This window comes from Tinamus guttatus, unplaced genomic scaffold (genome assembly GCF_059628265.1).
Source record: "Tinamus guttatus ecotype Peru unplaced genomic scaffold, ASM5962826v1 Tinamus_guttatus_pri_ptg000134l, whole genome shotgun sequence".
NCBI classification, from domain to species: Eukaryota; Metazoa; Chordata; class Aves; order Tinamiformes; family Tinamidae; genus Tinamus; species Tinamus guttatus.
In genome coordinates this window covers 49,837-68,193 of record NW_028288668.1, presented here as the reverse complement: position 1 = coordinate 68,193, position 18,357 = coordinate 49,837, and positions in this window count along the sequence as shown.

The window sequence follows — 18,357 nt, the reverse complement described above, 5'->3', positions numbered from 1 at the left end:
GAAGATATATATTTTGGGGAGGTTACTGTTAAGAGGAAGTAAATTAACCCTAGAATAAAGAGCTTCCTTCCTTCTAGATAACATCTTCCTAACTCAGGGAAATTACAGGGATATATTCAGGAAGAAAGTTTGAGTTGCAAACAGGCAATAAAAGGTACTTTTTATACCTTTCATGATTGCCCATTACAAAATGCTAAGGAACGTGCCTCAGAATTGTGTCTTCTAAAATTTACATCTATTGAAAAATCAATAGGATAAGCTCTGGGTTACTGCAATCCACTTCTGTTTTCAGGATGTCCCTGAGCCACAAATAATTGGGGATAGTGAGATTATTCTGGAGGAGGGGGAAAAAAAAAGTCTGTTCTTATGAATGCAAAAGTTTGTTTTGCTTTCTTACACTTTTCTCTAGGTGTTTGATACTTGGCTAGATGGAACTTTATTCTAAGTCTGTTCAGCTCTTCTCTCAGTATATTTGTATATATTCTACCTATTTGTGTATTGCTCTCCTTTTGTCTTTTTCCTTAGACAAAAAAGATGGATTGTTTTAGACTTTAGTGTACCTTATGGATGCTGGCCATCCTTCCTATGGATGTAAGGCATGTCCAAAGCAGTATTATCTTCCTGGGTCTCCCAATGTGTTTGAGTTAATAGAAATTTTTACATTTAAAAAACGAGTCTGTGAGATGCACGGCTTTATCCAGTAGACGGTGATAGCTATCTTAATTCAAAATCACAAGACTGCAAAATACTTGCTACACAGACAAAAAAGAAGGTCTCTCTTTTCTATTCACTTATGTAAAAGCTAGTATTTATCACTACTTAGTACTTCTCTGTTCTGTGTAAACAGAACAGTTGTTTATCTTCCTGTGTAATAGACTGACACTGGGGGGGATCTCTGGGTGGGAAAGGAGTTAGTTTCAGCAATTTGTCCTCCCTTTACAACACCCCCTCCTGAATAACGAAAGCATTGTCTCTGCTTGAAAAATCTTCTGACTGCTGGAAGTAACAATAAGGTTGTCATGATGAAAGTAAAAATTGCCTCACATTTAAATTTGAAAATAAATTAAACCAAGAATTTTCTTGAGCAAAAGACTTCTCATTTTTCACACCTTCTATTTTTAAGACAAGTCCTCAGTCTCCTGTAGCATCCCTCGAAAGTTTTTCTTCTGATCCCTTGTCCTGCCAAATGCAGATATCACTGTGAAGACCAGCTGTGTCACATAAAATGTTAGTCTGTTTTATAACATACGTATAAGCATTTTTCCCTGTAAGACAGAGAAAATGATTCATAATAGGCAAGTATAAGCGTCAAGGATCATAAAAAATCTTGTGCTCTGACACTACAGATTGTCTTCTTCTGAACTATTCACCCTATGTAGTGTGAATTCCTCTTGTAGTTGATGAAGAGGAATAAACCCTTTTAGGGCATGATTAATCTATTTTAGATAATTATTCAGGATGTGTTAAGCTGCACATATATTTTCTTTTGACTACAGGAGAAGCCTGGAGTCACTGGTTCCCATATAGATGCTTTAATCTGATGAGATTAATCCTACCCTGTGAGGCTAATTCCCTCAGCAAAAAAGATTCCTGCCTTCCTCTTCCCCTTGTGACCCAAAACACAGAACTGCCTATCAGCCCTGGGAAAGCAAGACGGATTTATGAAGCAATCGAGTGCAATGATCAAAAATCTCTGTGTTTTCACCTCCCTCCTCACCCTTCCAAATCAAAGTTAGGGCAGTGGAGGAGTAACCAAGTCCTTACAGCAATGAACATTATATCTATATTTGCAATGGTATTTACAGCAGTCTTTATTCTACCCAAACCTGCAGAAGTAACTGGGTAGAATAGTTCAAAGACTGAAATCAATGGTAGCAGTATCTTTTCTGGTGAGGTAAGTAATACTTTTTAATTAACATCTGTATTATCTTTGTGTGTGTGTTTTTCCCTACAGATAATGATTTTTTTTACACAAAATTTGTATATTCAGATAATCAAATTGTGCTCTTATCATGTCAATGCAGTACTAGATGTGCACTGATGAATACAGTAATTATTAGAAGTCTCCTTTTCAGGGTGAATAGAAAGATTAATAGGGATAGGAAATCCATTAATTTGTTAATTTAGATAAATCTCCCTACAGTCTTCTGATTGGTTTAGCCCATAAATCTCTGGACCTCCTGGAGTTGGAAACAAGCGATCAGTAGGTACTGAGGGTACAAGTCACTTTCCATGCCTTTGCATTTTTAACTTCCCTAAATCCATTGATTGAAATGTCCTTTGCATAGAAGTCTATTTACCATGAGCAGATGTTCCAGCTGTGATACTCCCACATTACACTCCCCAGGCCACAGCTCAGTGTGTAGGACATCTAGAATGTGCCGGGCATTTCTACATCTTGTTGTACTTGTTGACAGCCATTCATGCTGGTAGATAAGAAGAAATGAAATTGCCTCTGTGTATAAAAACTATTTTGTCAAAGCCAGGAAGAACAGCCTTAATTACTGTTCTACACTTAAGGAAAGCATTGTTCTACCTGAAATAAAGCCTCTTTGAACACATCTCCCTAGCAACCATGATACTCTGAACTCCACATCTTCTTCTGAAAGATCCCGTGGTGCACCTCCGCTTTTCCTCATCTTTTTTATTGTTAACCTGCCAGCAGCATAGCAAAGAGCAGGTTCAATGTCCTTTTCAAAACAGAGTACCACCACTCTAAAATTAACCACTGCTATCTCTGCCAAGCTAAGGAAAACAGCTAAAAGTCCGAGGTGAGGCAAGATGATATAGAGCTGAGGCTTTGATTTTTGTTATGCTCTCACATCAATTGCAAGTTGACTGAGAGCACCACTGTGCACGCACTGACACATCCTGCTTGTAGCATGCTAGGATGGATAGTTCTGCAGAGTCTGCCTTTTCAGAGAGTAGGTCTGCCAAGGAGGTTTGCATGTTGCCACATAGCAGTCCCCTGAAAGTTTGAAGCAGAACAATACGCCAGAAGATAAACAACTACATTGACGTCTCCTATTCTATGTGTGATAAGTAACACATGGCTTGGGAGACCCTCAGTACTGTCCAGAAGCACAGCCAATTATGTATAGTATGTATGTTGCTTCAGGGTGTCCAAGAAAGCATTTTGGTGCCTGCAGTACGTTTATTTCTCAGCAATGCTTCCTATTGCTTACTGAGGATTGGGAAACTTTGCTCTACACCATTAAAAACCCACTATGTAGTGCACCACAGTATGCGACGCTCATCAACTCTATTTCATGTAAGATGGCTCTATCATAAGTTTTGACAACATGCTACTTCTCAAAGGCAGAATTGGTGATAATCTGTGCTCTCAGAACTCCTCACATAGCTCTAATTCAGCTGGCTTCCTCCAAGGCAGCTGCTGTTTCTTCCATCTGGCTTCCCCTGCTGTTTCTCCTTACTACTCTTGGCTCTGCTCTGTCTCTTGGAAGTTCCCTAATTCCTCCTGAATTTGTTCTACCTACCAGAACCTTCCAGCCTCTATCCTGGGCTCTAGCTGTCCTGCAGTAAGTGCTGTTAGGGCTGCTTGTTTCACTTGGAGGAATTATCTTCAACGAATATTGGTATGCTTCAGGAAACAGCATGATTCAAAGGATAAGCTTTCAAGGCATTAATACTAATCCAGGGTTTGGCAAAATGTCAAGAAGTGGTCCTGCTTGGAAGAATTTTGTCACTGAGGTGATGTGCAGCTAAACGATAGACTATTAATGATTATTAATGAAATATTTCATTTTGGGTTAAATTAAAATTGAAAAGTGTAAAATTTATTTTGATTCTCTCTCTCATTCTCTCTCTCCAGTTTGGCAGTTAAACAGAAAAAAAGAATTATTCCCCAAACCCTTCTGAAGGTGATATATTTTTCTCTCTCTCTCCACTATCACCTGAAACAAGCAACATGTAGTCACAGTTCTATAATGTGCATATGAATATATCATTTGTGCATAGCTAAGAAACACTATCTTATTTCTGAATCTCTGCAAACTGTAGAGAAAGATCAGAGCAGAGGAACTAGAACGAGCATCAAAAACTGAAGTATTCATTCTCTGAATACCCGAAAAGGCCTTATTTTGTCACTCGGATGCAATGAGTATGCATTTGCATGAAGTATTTTTTCTCCTCAAATATGCAAACAGAAACACCTATGCATATCTAATCCAGACATGAAAAGGATAGACACTGTGAGGGCTAGGAAATGAGAAGGTGAAGGTAGAGCTCATTTCACACCCCATGAAGAGCCAAAAGTAGGACAATCATAGTCATTCTGAAAGATAAATACGAAGGAGAAGCCCCATATTTCTGTACTTTCCTTGCACATTTATTTTTGAGACTGGAGGAAGATATTTCTTTACCTTTACAACTCCACTGCAACTAAATCAGAAATAAACAGGAAAAGAAAGTGCCGAAAAAGGAAGCAGAAAGAACTCACTTGAAGAATGCACACTAGGACTTTCTGCTGTCTGCATGCTTCAAGAAAAGCCATCTGCAGAGATACAGGTGTGCAGCTCAGTTCTTGAAAGCTGATAAAAACAAAGAAAGAAAAAACTTCTTGGGAAAGAACAGTAAATTTGTCCATTCTAAATACTTGGATGTCTGAATTCTGAAGTCCTTTGCATGACAAGGCTAAATTATATATACTCCTTTATGCTTCCATAATGAACCTACTACTTCTATTCCATGGGGCATCTTTAACTTACAAATCACACTTTTTTTTTCCCCCTAATTTTTATATCTAGAAATTATTATTGCTAAAAACAACATATAAGGAATGATTATCATGGAGAGTACAGAAATACAATTTGATTTTGCAGATTGTTTATGCATTTGACAACATTGTTTTCATTATTGTGTTTACAGGAATGGGCCTGAAATCAATTTCCTTTCTCAGTTTTACATTTCAACAGCAACAGGAAAGAAAAAATATTTGCAAGACAGGAAAATGTACTTATAGCATGACAGAAATGAGCAAGGAGCATCACAGGCAAAGAAAATATTTTAAATATGGAATTTTAATTACAATTGATTAGTGTTCACAGGGAGAATATCCCTTTAAATAGCAAAATCTAATACCATATTTTCCTTCTCTAACTAAGATATAGGAAGTGCCTTAAAACATTGGTGGAGACATGCAGTAAGCCTTGTGTAATACTATCCAGATCTCCATCTGCAATTTCAGTAGAGAAGGTGGGGTATACATCTTCAGTGCTTTGCTCTGTGAAGATACACTGTGAGCATGCGACACGAGTTGGGCTGTAACTGAAGCAAGAATTCATGTAAAATAAAAATAGTGAAGGATGACTTGTGCACTGAATGTAGTACAGACACCTCAACTTTCAAAAGCAAATACGGACATGTAAGTTCAGTCCATGATGATTTAACATATGAATAAGCCAATTAACACTGAATTGTTATTGACGCTAACATTGTGAGCCACCTCCTCATCAGATCCTCCTGTGCAGATCTGCTGCCTACCCAGTCTTTCACCCTCTGCCTGAGTACTTTAGATTGGACCCTATTGTACTTCAGATCATTTTTTTAATCCTTTTATTCAATTTTCAAGGTCACTCTTGGCTTCAATGTACATAGCGGGCCAGTTTTGACTTTTGGTTCAACATTCCTTGCAGAGAAAGAAAATGTTCATATTAACTTTAAAACAACATTAAATAGGTCTCACAGAAAAGTTGATTGGCTTGAAGACAGTTAATCTGGGTTACCGAAATCATTAAGCCTGTTCCATAGAATGGCAGCTTGGAACAATGGTATCATTCTACATGGAAATACATTGTACATTTTGATAGTTCACTAATTTCAGAGTCAGGACCTGTGTTTCCCATTGCTTTTTTTTTTTTTTAATGTTACATTCTTTGCAGACTCACTTATTTTTGGGAAATATCTAGAGAGTTCTGGGAAAATTCCAAAACTGAATGAAATAAGAAGCTTTCAGGAAAAACCTCAAACCGTGACCTAAGGGGTGGTAATTCAAGGGAAATGTAATGCTTTTCTGAATTTTTGTTATAACTGAAAATACTAAATTAACCTCAAAATAAGAAAAAACACTATTTTAAAAAGAGTGACGAGTTTTAAAATACTGCTCTTTTGAACCCTCTTTGCGATACTGCTGCAATGTCCTGAGAAATTTGTACTCTGCCCAACGAATATGATATTTATTGAATTGCTTAAAATCAGTGATGATTAGTGTTTTGAGCAGAAAATCATAAACTTCAGAGATGGTAAATTCTTTCTCTGGTTTCTAATTTAACTTTTTTGACACAATAGCATTATTTGTCATTTCTGATCTACTAATGTGATTTCTATCTTGCTTTAAACCTGCCATCTATCAAAGCTCTCACTGCTGCTCATTAGACCTTTTTTTTTCAGAGCCATCCATAGCATATAACTGAGGAAAAAGGAACTCAGTTCTTGCACAGATAATTCAGAGATCTTTTCAAAAATTATCAGTTTAAAAGAAAAAACCTGTGATACAAACACTGTAAAGAATGCAATATGCAAGGTCACAATATGGACATGTATAAGTTCAATATGAACCTTATGCAGACATACCCTCATCTCACGGAAGATGCATCTTGATCAGGTAATATCTTAAGGGCCGGAAAGAACACGGGTATTTTTCTTCTCTGCAATGTCCTCTTGTGATCCTTTCTTGTATGACGACTGATGACTAGATAAGAATAGGACAAAAAGGGTCTGCAGATTCTCTCTTCCAGGATAAATATTTTTAAGTGAGGAGAAAGACATTCAGGACTTTGCAAGGAACTGTGTTTATTTATAATCAACATTTCTTTCTTCAGCTGAGCACTCACAATTTAAAAGTCAAGTGATGCTTGATGCTACATAAAGCTTTCTTCACAGGATCATTAAAACCTTAACAGTCTGCAGAATTTGTGTTTAGGCAAATGTTGATGTGCTGTAGTTAAATCTCAACTCCATCCCAGCCTGGTTAAAGCAATTCTAAAATATTGACTAGCTATAAAAACAGGACATTAACCCTTGATATGCATGTGCCTGTTTTGTGTACATTCTATGCCCATGCCTTTTGTTACTCATTAAAATCCTGTGTATGCCAATGGCCTGATGGCCTAAGGGAAGAGGTATTTGGGCTGTCCCATGGCTCCATGAATATAGGAATTCCATCTTGGAACCACTCGCTATTCACTTTGAAGTCATTCCTCCTATTTCACTGCAACAGTATTTATTAGGAAAGGAGAAAAGACAAACAGTCTGATCCAACATTTTCATTAGTTTGAAAGTGCAAGTTCACTTTTGGCAGTAGCCATATCTGAGCAGTAGCAGAGGATTGTATTGCCCTTTGCTTTCTACACTACTTCAATGTTGAAATAGCTTTTAGACTGGTGTTGTATTTGACAAGCTGCTTTGGAGCCCTTTACCTTCCTTTGGAGTCTGTTGAAACCTCCTACCCTTTCATTAATTTTTGTCTTTATGTGCTGTAAACAAGAGAAGCGTCACATATTCCTGAACAAGAAATTAAAGGTTGCTGTTTAATCTCCTGAACCTCTGTGGAACTAATTTACTTTGCTTGCTGATTTTTCTTACCACTCCACCCCCCCATTTATAATAACATTAATTACATGCATATAAAAATATGTTGTCTCTCTGGCATTAATTACTTTGCGGTAAAGATGAATGAACTTTGTAAACTACTCAGTGTCGCACATTTATAAATGGCTAACAACCAATGGTGCATAGGTCACCAGTATTGTGGGAACTGAAGTAATGACTACAGGAAAGTTTCGTAGTAGTGCCTCAGATAGATAAAAAAAAAAAATCCCAAGAAAAATAAGAGGCAATTTGGTACACAAAATGCTATGTAAAGTGTCTTTGTAGATGTAATCCTAATTATATGTGGTGATTTCATACAGATATAGGTAGTCTTTATATTTTCATTTCTGTACAATGGAGAAAATCTACCTTCGAGAGGAAAAATGGCAGTAGCGCTTTTGAAAATCTGTCAGAGTTTTGACCACTATTTGACCAGAGAGCCCTTTTCTGAGACAGTAGACATTAAAAGAGCTGTAAAGAGCAGAGCAGAGCTGCATAGCTGATAAGTGCAGTATTAGGAAAGTGGCAGAAAACTGTTGTTTTGAAATAGGACATATTTCGTAATTTTTCAATTTACCCCCACAGGCTACATTGCCCCTAGTAGAAGGAAATCTCCTGGTAGGCAGCCAGCAGTCCCATTCCTGTGTTTCTTTCTCATTCTTCTTTTTTGGGGTGAAGAAGAAGACTGGCAAAGGGCAAAGAACAAAGTTCAACATTTCAGATGACTGCTGACCCATGGAGACTCTGCAAACTGCACAGTTTCCAGAAATTGCACACCAAAGGATTATGGCTTTTGGGAAAGGATTATGCTGGCATAGGCTGGATCCCCTGACATTGTCAGCCTGTAGGATCAGTAGTCACATAGCTTCATCGAATACAATCTGGAGATAGCCTGACTGGTGTTTTTAGTCTATACTGGAATAAATAGATGTGCTTCTAACATGGTTGTCACCAATGTTCTTTAATAGTTGCAGTGAAATAGCATAGGGGAAGGAATAACACAACTTAATGTTTTTGAATATTCTATGCTTTCCTCCTAGCATAAAATATGTATGTGTGCTTAAGTTTAAGCCCAGGGAAAATTCTGTTAGACTTCATTAATCAGGGTGCCAATAGTGCATGAAGTAGGACTTTAGAGATACCAGCAAGAGGTTATGTGGAAGTACATGAAAAGAGAAAAAAAAAGCCTAATATGCCATTATTGTCAGCTTACCTATAGGTAGAAAAACTGTGGCATTTCTCTTTCAAATTCCAGCATGACATATATACATGACATACATAGCATGCATGTGTGTACTAAGCCATTTCAGTTACTGGTTCCAACTATGATCATAGTCTGTATACAGTTAATTTATTTTTGAAGTCCTTAATTTCTCCAGTCTGGAATATGAGCCAATAGATTAATTCCCATCTACTATCACTCAAAGGATCTGCAGGGTTAGGGTATTTTTTAAGACATAAAAAGAGAAGTTCTCTGTGACTGTGTTTTGAAACAAAGTTTGTATTACAGAAACACCCTATACATATAATGAAGGGTCTTTTTTTTTTTTTTTAGTAAAATTAAATGAGATTTTCAAGATTATCATGACATTAAGCAAACAAACAAAAAAATAAGATGGCTAGGTAGCATCTAAGCCTAGAATTCCTTTTGTGCTGATACATCACTTTCAGCTGTATTTTAAGTGTATTTTAGTGTTTGCTCCTGTGATGAGCAACATCATGATCTTTATTTGTTTATTCACAACAATCCTGTGTTTTAGGCAAATTCCATTTTTCTGATGTTATAGCTTTGGTAGAGCAGGCAGGAGAAGTTAAAAACAAATCGGTACAAAGCTGGAAACTGAATCCTGATCTGTGTGACTCAGGCTGTCCTTTTCACCTTGTAGTTACATGGGGTACATACAGGGATTTATCACTAAATTCATGGACATGTATATTGATTTCCACAGGCTTATGTTGCGTGCTTGAAACTGGCTACAGGCACAATCCTTTTAAGGACTAAAACCTCAATACATAGTGGACTCTATTGTATCACTAATTCACTATTTCACTACTCTCCTCAAAGCTCCCATATTTTACTGCCTGAGTCTTCCTTCATAGTACATCATGGCTAATTGTTTTTTTCTTCCATTCTCTCTGCTGTTGGATGAGTCATTCCACAGTTGATAGACATTTCTCAGATAAAGTGCTCAGGAAATTATTCTTGAACTTAAACGCTGTTGGCTTGAATTGTATGGTTCTGTTTAGCTGTATAGGTCAAGCACAACCACTGAAAGTGTAAATGAGTCATTATACACTATCCTATTGCTCATCATTAATTCTGGAATAATACTGGTTCTCTGCTGTGGGAAGGAAAAAATGTCTTTGAATTAGCTTGTACATAGTTGAAACTTTGATCCCAAAAATATGCATGTGGTATCAAGGCTTAAAATTAATTATGTGAGAAAGGGTTTGCAAGATCAGCCCTCCCATCTTTCCAAAGAGCATAAACTTACTTTTCTTTAATGAGGATAGTTGCATTTAGTCCAAGCATTCTAAAGGGTTGAATACCTCAATTTGTGAGAGCCAATTTGAGTTACTTCAAAAGAACTCAGTTTTATATACATTGGGCAAGAAGTGTCTCTTTGAGTATCTCAGTCAGGCTCAGTTAAGATGCTTCTCATTGCACGCATAGAAGTCCTTTGTAATCTTTCAAAAATATATACACATATTCTTTTATTCTTCCAACATGGTAGAAGCAAAACAAAACAAATACAAATACAAGCATATTACCGTAATTTCTTCTCTAGTTTAAGAATAGTTACAGATGTATAGAATTTTCCCACATTGAACTAAAATCTCTGTGTAGTCTATTTCAAAACCCATTTTCAGGAAGAAAAATGTCAGTTTGACAGAACTTCCTTTTCCCAAGGCTTCAGTAATGGCTATCTGCCAAACAACATGCTAAACACACTCATCTGCAGAACTACAATCAGACAAAAAGAATAGACTACATAAAAGATGTTGCAATAAATGCAGTTATTGCCTGTTACAGGTTAACTCAACTCATTTCGAGTTCAAACCTTACATTCTAAAAATATGAATTATCACAATTTCTCCAGGTAACAATTTCTCTGAAATACACTAACACAAAGAAAGCTCTTATGGAAAAAACAACAACAACAACAAACAAACAAACAAAAGCCCCTTTTGGCTTCTGCCTGCCCAAGATGGCACATATAGTGAATAAGAAGGTTGTGTCCCCACAACCAGAGGCAAAGGTCAAGGTGCTGTTTGCCAAGAAGGCAATTCTGAAGGGCATGCAAAGTCACAAGAAGATTCTCATGCTCCCCACTTCCTGAGGTCCAAGACTTTGTGAATGTGGCGCAAAAGTGGTGCAAAATCTAGTTGGAGGCCACTTTATAGAGGTGTCCCGCAGGGGGCAACACTGGTTCCAATCCATCAGAGACCTGAATGAAGGGACAAAATGCACCCTCAGCAAGCTTGATGAGGATACAAAACTGGAAAGAGTGACTGATACGCAAGAGGGCTGTGCTGATGCAGAGGATCCTCAACAGGCTGGAGATATGTGGGGAGAGGAACCTCAGCAAGTTCAACAACGAGAAGTGCAGGTTCCTTCGCTTACAGAAATATAATCCCAGATAAAAGGACAGGCTGAGGACTGACCTACTGGAAGGTAGTTCTGTGGAGAAGGAGTTGGAGGACCTGGTGAACAAAAAGCTAGCCATGAACCAGCAATATGTCCCTGTGGCAACGAATGCCAAAAGCATCCTGGGGTGCATAAGGAAGATTGTTGTCAAGGGAGATGATCCTTCCCTTCTTCTCAGTCCAGATACTGAGGCATCTGGAGTGCTGCAACCATTTCTGGGCTCCCCAACTCAAGTCAGGGTGGACGTGCTGGAGTGAGTTCAGTGAAGGGCCACTAAGATGATTAAGGGATAGCAGCATCTCTTCTGTGAGGAAACTTTGAGAAAGTTGGGAATGTTCAGCTTGGAGAAGACTGATGAAGGGTCTTATCAGTGTATTAAATATCTGAAGGAAGGGTATCAAGAGGATAGGGCCAGACTCTTCCCAGTGGTGCTCAGCAATAGGACAAGAGGCAACTGGCGCAAAATGGAAGACAGGGAGTTCCTCTTAAACACAAGGAAAATATTTTTTACCATCAGGGTGATAGAGCACTGGAGCAGGTTTCCCCAAGAGGTTGTTCAGGCTCCTTTCTTTGAGATAGTCAAAAGCGATTTGGACAAGATCCTGGCAATGTGTTTTACATAGCCATGCCTTAGTGGGGGGGCTGCTCTCAAACTGTTTCCAAAGGTTTTTTTGAAACCTCAACCATTCTGTGATTATGTGAAACCAACCCTTGTAACTATATTTCAGGTGTATGTTTAGTCAGTAGAGATGGAGATTGTTAAAAATGTAAAAGAAAGCAGCTTTAGAAGAAAAGTTCTTTTCACTTGTTGTTTTGCACTGGAGAACTATTCCCTAAAAGCATGTTGGTAAAAAGAAGAAAAGAAAAAGAAAACAATGATTTGTTCTTTCATAATACTTTGAAAGGCTAAGTTACAGAGCAGCAACAGAAAATGGAAGAGAGTGATTTTTCAGTTAAATGAAATATATATCCTTCAATTAAATGTAGCTTTAGGTAAAAAAGGCAATGTTATTTACCTCTGGACCACTGACATAGTCTGTTCCTAACTCCATCATGAGCTAAACTGAAATGTATGTCATCCAAAGTATATTTTCGTAATAAAGAATAATATGGACTTAAGAAGTAATGAGAACCTGCAGAATGTATTTAGAGAAGAAATAAGTTGGTTGTTCTGTCTCAGAGGATTTAATGCATTCTAAAATTTTATTTTTGAGTACTTTGTATGAAATAAAATTGGACTGTTTGCTTGAAATTCATGATAGAGAAGGTTAGTAGGAAGAAGAATGTGATACTGACAATATTTGCTGTATTGAAAGCCACAAGGAATTCACGAGTCACCTATTCTAACCCCTAATATATTGCAAAAGAAACACCTTGCCATGATCAGTTATAATGTTAGATTATGGTAAAAACCTGGGAAAAAAATGCCTAGAGCTAAAGGTCATTTCCTCCTAGTCACATTATTTGAATACAATGCAGATGTTTCACAGAAATGTATAAGTGTCTATGTGTAACTTTGCAAAATGCACGGTGCCTTTGAAACAGTGCAGGAGTTCTTCGTTACAGAGCCATACCTGTCATGAGCGTTTTCCCAGATCAACCCAGCTTCTGTCTGAGCATGATAAAGTTGGAGGAGAGTGCATACTAAGTAGGTAGTACAGATGTAAATGGAGAAGACAGAAGGTGGACAAGACACTATGACGGAATGCAATTGTTAATTCCCTCTATGAAAAATGTAAAATCCTTTGTAGTCTATCAGTGTGTATCTACTATGATGCAACTCAAGATTTAAAATATATATATATATATATATTCATGTACTAGTACTGGGTGTCAAACTAGAGTGGTGGAAGGAAATTTCTAAAATCATATCTAGTATGTATACTCAGTATATCCTGCTCCAATACACTATTAATTAAGCAATGAAGAGAGTAAAAATTACCACACTGCAATTTGTTTTTTTTCAGTTATTTTCAGTCTGATTGTGTTTATTCAAAATAATTAAATAGCTGTATAAGGCCTCAGAACTGTGTCTTTATGCTCAACTGAACAAATAGAAGCAACAATTGTTTAACTTGTCAGCTATTGTGTGGCAATGATGAATGTGAAAACAAAGATACAAGAAACAGACATCGTAATGGAAACTCTTTCCATCTGCTTCCCTCTTTGTTTAAAGGAGATTGATATTGGAGCAAGTAGGCAGCAAAAGTTAACTGCATTACCATGAACAAACTATTCATTTATGTGATGAGTGTACCTATGCTGTTCATACAATATTAATAATATTAGGAATCTGCTCTTGCAAAGTGAGGTTCTAGTAGTTTTTTTTTTTTTTTTTTTTTTTTTTCCCCCTGCCCCCGGTATGAGTTTTGGTGAGCTAGGCTTGCTTACCCTTAGGACTGTGGCAAGGCTTTGTAATGAAGAACTCCTGCACCATTTCAAAGGCACCGCTCCGTTTCTCCATACAGGGGAATAACCTACTGGATGTAGCCTATCTCTGACACTTAGCTATTCAGGGGGTAGCGAGCTGCAACTTAAATGCCACATAGTCTTTTTAGTCCAGGCCAATGTATCTTGCTGATAAAGATCCTGCATAACAGTATGTGCAGCTCTGACTTCTTTATCAGAGCTAAGTTGTGTCTGACCAGCTCGGAGTAGACACAGGCAGGGAAGTATGTCTGTCTACCCTGTCCATACATATATATTTCTGCTCCTCCATAAATGTGAGCAAGGATGCAGAAGCATCTAGTTTTTACAGCAAAATTCATTGGCAGAGAGCACAATTGGACGGAAAAGATATGCTAAGTACGATTCTACATGAGTCTCCCTGGAGGATCTTCTGTGTTTTCTTTTATGCTTTTGCAAGGGAGAACCAGCCAACAAATAAGGAGTATGGACACGCTGGATTCTACCACCATGCTTCTCACTTAGCTTTCTTTTATCATCGATGTAAATGTACCAACTATTCATTATCTTCATTCTTGGCTTGCAGATAGATTTGGAGCTGATCAGTTTTAGAGGATTATGTCCATAAGCTGACAAAACAAGGACACTCTCAGCAATACACGTCTGCCTGCTGTGTAGCCTTTAAGGTAAATGAACAGTCTGTTTTGTCCTTACCAGTAGTTCTCCAGGAATGCTCTTTGCCTTTCTCATAGATGTACTCAGAGTACTGTGAGTCTTGCAGGGACCTTACTCTCTTGGCTGCATAGGAAATATTTCTGGATGAATTTTGCCATACTCAAGCCGCACTTCAAGCAGCTTCTACAAGCACATTGTTTACTTTCATGCGTTTTGGGGCTTTGATAATATATTTTGCAGCATCAGTCTACTTGCACAGATCATCAGCTACCTTTTGCATATTTTGGCTGAACTTCAAAAGATATTTTATAAGTTTATAGAGAGTTTGGATGGGATTCCTCTCACTGAGATTTAGAGGTGAGTTTAGGTTGCCTAAATATAGGCTTCCAGTGCAATTTGAGATGCTCTTGTATATCTGAGGCATTCATGCTAACAAATAAGACAGAAAGCTGAACTCTTCTGGAGCAACAGTGCTAGAATACCCAAGAGCTTCTTAAATGCACTTGCAGACCACGTTATGGAGGTTTGTAGCATCTACCCTCCAGCAAGACTATGCACTTTATGTAATTAGAAGGAACTCAGTTATGTTTTTTGTTTGTTTTGTTTTGTGTGTGTGTTTTTTTTTTCCTCCCTTAGGCCTAATATGTTTTATGGAGTGTTTTGATAATGCATAAATGGTGGAATCACAGATGCCCAGAATTTGAGTTCACTTCAGACTGAGCTGGCTTTCAACTGTTTGTTTTTACTTCCAAGTTGAGACATCTACCTGGGTGAGAGGTAAAATGTCTCTGCATATTTCAAATGTCATATAAGCTATTTTATAGTGGCATTGCTTCCTTCTACCTGTTCTTTATCTGCTGACCCTACATTTTGTTTTATTCCATGGGATAGCTGAGTACGGCTCAGTGTGTAGGAGATGGTACTTTTGACTAGTGATAATAGGAAAATTGGCAAAAATATTCAGTTATATTTTACAGCTGTAGACATATCAACCTGCTGCTGCTTGGGACAACAAAACCAAAATCCTAAGGAGGGTAGCACAGCATGGCAGATTAGTCTAGTGTCAAAAATGGAGGTGCTGTAAGAGACAAGCCTATAAGAGGTATGACAAATTATTAGTTCTTCACTGAACATAGGAAGAAAAGGGCTCCCTCTCACCCTTCTCCCCTCTCCCTCCCATTAAAAAAAAAAGTCATAAGGTGAGCAGTTGACTATAAAAAAAGTGTAAAAATGCAACATTTAAGCAAAGATTAAAAGGAAGAATTCAAGAAAGTGTTTTATCTGAGAGGAGAAAAATAAAATAATGTGTCAGACTATTGCTCATTAGAAATAGAAAGCTATTAACAGATGACAGTAAGAAGGTCAGAGTCTTTAATGTGTTTCTGATGACAGTCTTCTCCCAAAAGGTCGATTGTAATCATGTGTTTTAAATAGCACAAGTTAGAGGAGATCAAAATTTACTCTAGGTTTCAAAGCTGTAAGTAATTATTTTTTAAAATGTAGAGTCGAGTTAAGCTTCTACCAGATGAGACAAAGAACGTGCCTATCTTTTGACAATGGACGAAAAAAAGGCAAAGCATTACAACTTGACATTATTTTCGGGAAGAAGAAAAAAAGAACTATAATGAAGCACCCTCTTGTAAACACCTAGAAGATAATAAGACTGTCAGCAAACATAGATTTGTCAAACATATAGTGAACTAACCTAACGTAACATGGTAATAAGACTCATAAAAGTATGGAGAAAGGGAAATAATAAAGCTTTTGTATGTGTCTCACATTATATTTCTGAAAACTGACAGGAAATATGTTTTAAATTCAAGTGCTCTTAGGTGGGTGGATTGATGGTGGAAAGCTTGGAGATCAGTTAATGAAGGTTTACTGTCAGGTGAGAAGGATGTATTGAGTAGAAATCCACAGATGTCTCCTCTGAGCTGTGTTCTTCAATATTCGTATGGGTAGCTTGGGTGAAAGAGGAGTAGTTATTGAATTGCTAGGCTGCACAAACCTGGAGGGATTTGCAAGCATGTTGGAGGGTAGGATCTGAATTCTGCATATTCAAGGCCAAACTAAGGAATGATTCAGATAAAATTGCATGCAATCCAAGACAAGGAAAAGTTGGAGGCAAGAGCTGTAGGTTGTACAAATACTGGAAAGAGAAAAACAGACCAGACAGCATTTCAGAGAATGAAACAGAGATTACAGCAAATTACAAATTACAATGAAGCATGAATCAGTGATGGTGTGCCACTGTGGGAAAAAAAAAAATCTTCAGATGTTTAAACGAGAAAAATATCTGCAAGGCTTATAAAGTAATTCTTCCTGTTTGTTCCTCGTAATGCATGAGTGGGCCTGTCGGCAGATTTTTTTTACCTAATTTCAGAAAAGATGTGCATCACTGAAGAGAAATGAAGGGCAATGTGAGCTAGAAAATGCTGTATGTCAGGAAAAGCTAAAGGAAGGATTGATATTCTGTGGTTTAGAAAAGAAAGAGCATAAGGCAGATGTGAGATCACATTTCTAAAAGCTAGCTAGAAAAAAAAGGATGGGGTGCGGGAATAAAGTGTCCATGCTTGCTATGAATAGGAAATTAAAAAAAAAAAAAAGCCTATGTAGAACCAAAGTGAAATGTTTGAAAAGGCCCGAAGAGTTCCTATCATTGTAAAGTCTTTAAACATCTGTCAAACTGACATAAGCATGGCTGAATCTGCCCTGGGGAGGAAGATAGAACAGGTGATCTCTTAAGTGCTTTCCAGCCCTGCCAGTACTTGAATTACAGCTCTGTATCTGTATGTGCATCAGGTTAAGTAAGGCTGACATTTTAATTTATTATAGTTGGTAATATAGTTGGTATTATAGTTGTTTTTTAAGTATTTTTATTTAAAAGCAGAATTTTCAGGTGTAAATAATCTGTACCATGAATACACTTTTTTGAACTAGCTTAAAGACAAATTCTATGAATTGGGTAAGTTGTCATTCACTCATCTGATCTCAGCTGGACATGACGAAAATCAATGCAAGAACCTGAGTCAGATCTTTAGAAAGGCTTCAATTATTTTGGATTGATTTATTTTAAAGGAGTTACAGGCACAGTGATTAATGGCTCTAGCAATGGTACAGTTTCCCAGAAGAGCTGTCACCAACAGTCCATTCTTAAAGAGCGCCTTTTGGCTTTCTGCCAGAGAACAGATGGGCAATGTTGAGCCACTAAGAAGAAATTAGTTATAACTGTTAATATTTCCACATGTATTTGCCAGGCAAAACTTTCTCACTAGCAGGAATTAGCATTACCAGCCTTTTCAGGTATTGGGCCTGGATTCTTATCTCCTTGTGTCCTTCTGCTTTGCATGTCCTAGTGCTCTGGACAGGAGTGTCCTAGCTCAAGGCATCTTGTATATAATGTTCAGTCTCGGTTAGGGGCCCTCTCCTTTAGCACAGAGGAAGAAGAGATCATGATGGCAAGGGTATTGTGAAATATATGAGCAAGAATTTATCAATATCAGGGAAAAGGGGGAGGTTTCTTGCCTGGTGCATTGACCAGAGCAAGACTGACCATGTGTCAGACAGATGTTTTTCTCTGTTACAGATCTTAGGTCTCAATCATCTTTAAGTGCTGGTGTTAGATCAGTTGCCTGAGGAGTGACCCATTCCAGATTTTCTTATCAAGAGACAAAGGACGAAAGGCAACACACGTAAGAAAGAGAATGGTTCAGATATTCAGGTATATTGATGGGAACCTGAAGTTCAAGTCTCTGAGCAGAGTCAAAATGGGAGCTTGAATTCATACTGCTTATATGTTTGGCTATTGAATACCAGGAATGGGGCTTTTTCAGGGTCCTCTGATGGAGTCTTACACTTTGTATCAGGAGTTTGGCATTCACTTGGCCAGAAAGAGAAAGGGGCATCTGTATTCACACTGCTCTGTGTACTCAGAGATGTTCAAGACCCTTGTCCAAGAGCTTGAATTAAAGTCTTCCAAGACTTAGAGGAGAAAGTTATTTTACCTATCCTCTTATCTG